This window comes from Panicum virgatum, chromosome 7N (assembly GCF_016808335.1).
Source record: "Panicum virgatum strain AP13 chromosome 7N, P.virgatum_v5, whole genome shotgun sequence".
Lineage (NCBI taxonomy): Eukaryota > Viridiplantae > Streptophyta > Magnoliopsida > Poales > Poaceae > Panicum > Panicum virgatum.
The window spans coordinates 17,617,959-17,621,378 of record NC_053151.1 but is presented as its reverse complement, the minus strand read 5'-3'; the positions used below and the strand labels follow the sequence as shown (position 1 = coordinate 17,621,378).

The 3,420-nt window shown below is 48.2% G+C and overlaps 1 non-coding gene across 1 annotated transcript; it reads left to right on the top strand.

Moving 5' to 3' along the window:
• The first annotated feature begins 392 nt into the window (after positions 1–392).
• On the top strand, positions 393–499 carry LOC120684109. Its single transcript, XR_005679092.1, has one exon. It is a non-coding gene; the product is annotated as a small nucleolar RNA R71 (small nucleolar RNA).
• The last annotated feature ends 2,921 nt before the right edge of the window (positions 500–3,420 follow it).

The following is a 3,420-nucleotide window of genomic DNA, read 5'->3' as shown; positions in this document are numbered from 1 at the left end:
CTGGGTTGTTGGAGTTGTTCGCTCCAACGAAGTTAGCTTCCTCCTGAGTGATCGGGCAAGAGTTGCCCATGTGTCTAGTTTCTCCACAAACCTCGCATGTCATGCGAGAATACATAACTTGGTTAGCCTCCTAGTGCGGAGACTCCAGTCTCTTCATGAGAAGGTCCATCTTGGCAGCGAGCATATCGACACTGTCGATATGATGAACTCCCTTGCAGGGCTGTTGCTGCCTTTCACCTTTCCAACTTTGGTTGGAAGCAATCTTCTCTACCAGCGCTTTTGCTTCAGGGACGCTGAGCGAAAGGAAGGAATCACCTGATGCTGCATCGATGTGGTTCTGAGCTGGTGTGTTCAGGCCATTGAAGAAACTCTGAATAATCAGCCATTCCTCCACGCCGTGGTGGGGGCATGCTGCAATGTACTCTTGGAATCTCTCCCAAGCTTCCGGAATAGCTTCATCCAGGAGCTGTTGAAATCCAAAGATCTTGCCTCGGAGGGTGTTGGTTTTGCCCACCGGGAAATACTTTTGTCAGGAATGCATTGGAGCAAGCTTCCCATGTAGTGAAGTCTACTTTGTTGGTGTAAAACCACGTCTTCGCCTTGCCTAGCAAGGAGAATGCGAATAGTCGAAGACGAACATTATCCATCGTGGTACCTCTGGGGTTGATGGTGCTGCTCACTTCCAAGAAGTTTTGGAGGTGAGCGTTGGCATCCTCTGATGCCTTGCCACAGAATGGACTCGCTTGGACCATGTTCACCAGTCCCGACTTGAGCTCAAAGCCATCATTGCCTTGGTCATTGTTCAGTCCAGTAGGGATGTGGCTGCTGGACGGGGCCGAGTACTGCCTGAGAGTCTTGGCCATGGGTGGTGCTGAGACTGACAAACGAGGATTCCAAGTGGGTTTCTTCTAGGGTGGGACGACGTGGCGTCTCACAATTCGCCCAATTCTCTGAGGATTCGGATCAAAGTTGGATGGTAGATCAAAACCGGTCATGCACTACTCTGCATCGAATAAACGAGAAAGAGAGCAATGGTAAGCCTGCTAAAACTAGCGGTGATAGAACAGTAAGGTTTCCACTCAATTATCCGACAACTTTAGCCAATTGCTTCCCTGGCAACGGTGCCAGAAATGCTTGTTGGTGTCTCTTATGCTCAATCTGAATAGGTATTCTGTAAGCGCACAGAATTCACCGGTATAGCACTTCACCTTGGAGTATTCCAGGGTATCGTGAAATCCTCAGGGAAGCACTATGGTAAAGTGTATCGTAAATTGTAGTGACAGCCCTTACTGAAGTTATCGACCGACTAATTCAGCAGGGGTAAGCCAGATAACTGATGAAATAAATGGCCAAGCTATGACCATGTGACACACAGGAGATTCTATACCTTAGAGTGGTAGCAGCTGGGAGGACAACGAGCGAGAAAGCACTCCTAAAACACTTCTAAACTACTGAGCTAGCCTCACTAGTACTAATCTAAGCTTCTATCTTGATGTCGGAACTAGGAGCTTACTTCGGCTGCCTAAGCAAAGAGCGCAGATAGGGGTGAGAAGGGGCCCAACATACTTTTGGCAATCCTACTGCTATGAAAACACCCGAACGTGATGGACTACGAGGGACGGACAAGGTTGTCACCACTTGCCGCCTACCACTGCGGTACTGTGGGGTGGAACACACTTTCTAGCTAGCACTGAGTCAGACACCACGTCTGCCCTCGGTACTAGGATTTCTTTTGAGGCCTTAAAGAGAAATCCCCCTCAACCTAGTGAACTAACTTGAGTTACACTAGTAGGGGCGAGAAAACCCGTAAGACTAACTCCGACAAGCAAGAAAGAGAACATAAACTGAACTAGAGGTAAAACTTACTCCCCGCAGACAAATACTAGTACTTGGGAAGATAAATAAAACTTGCGGAAAGTAAAGCTGACTCAATTAAATAAAGAAGATAACTTATATTGAAAATAGTCAAAGGAAAAGATACAAGAGCTTTACCGAGCTCCGATGACGACTCCGGATCCCCGAGACAAGGTCGACTCGACTCTAACTCCCAACTACTAACCTACTCTAGACTTGAGAAGAGAGAATTGCTCCTTTGAGTGTGTGTTTACAAGTGAGGGGGAGAGTGCTATTTATAGGCTTCCAAGGTCGGTAGAAGGCCAGTAATTCTGTTAGCGCCAGGTGCACGCAACTGTAGAGGCGGTGCTTAAATTCCACACGAAGCCGGGAGCCATGTCTCTGCAAGGTGGGGTTGAGAGGCCCTCCCTAGGCCGGCCGGCCTAGGGGTGTGCCATCTGGCCACCGACCTCCCGTGGACGGGTCCTGATCTCTCCAGAACATCGGTTCTCTGGGTGGTTTCCTCAGATGCCTTCATCTTGGGCCGGGCGGCCTACCTCCAGAACCCCTCGGCCCTCTGCTTCACCGACGCTGCACAACATCACTCCACTTTCCTTCTGGAATGGGTGGTTTCCCCATTTGATGATCTTGGCACTGGTATGTGGGCTCTTGAGTTGAACCTTGTGCCTTCCGGGTCCATCGACAGGATATGAAATGTTCGCCTTGTTCTGGAACCTCATGAACATGTCACAATGCTCCAATAAAAATATTGGACCCATGTATGTGGAGGTCTCAGGCCGGTCGGCACGAAATGTGCCGGGCAGCTGGGATTTTCTCTGATTTTGACCATCTTTGGACAGTGGATTCATGCAAGCACAACTCATCCAAAACTTGTGGAACTTTATTAGAATCAAACAAAATATGCATGAAACATGGTGCAAAACTCAATTTATTCCCGAGAAGTTGACGGTCAAAACATGAGATAATGGTCGTCAACACCCGTTCACCAAGTCTAGGCAAGAATCGGTTCAGAGCTGCCATGCAGCCTGTAAGCTTCTGGATGACTTGACAGTTGCTGGAGCATCCATGGCCATGATGGCATTGATCTTCTCTGGATTAGCTTCGATTCATCGATGGCTGACGATGAATCCGAGTAGTTTTCCAGAGGGTACACCGAAGACACACTTTGTTGGGTTAAGTTTCCAACAAAAGTTTCGGGGGCTGTCGAAGGTTTCTTCCAGATCAGATATGAACTAATCCTGGATTTTGGTCTTAACAACAACGTTGTCAACATAAGCTTCAACATTGCGATATAGCTGGTCGGAAAAACACAACTGTATCGCACGCTGGTAGGTAGCTCCAGCATTCTTCAACCCAAAAGACATGGTCTTGTAGGCGTATGCCCCGTATGGGGTGATGAATGCGGTCTTGATTTGGTCTTCTTTTTTCAGGGCGATATGGTGAAAGCCTGAATAGTAGTCGAGGAAGGATAGCAGGACACATCCTGCCATTGAGTCGATTACTTGATAAATGCGAGGTAGTCTGAAAGGATCCTTTCGGTAGTGCCTGTTTAGATCAGTGTAGTCG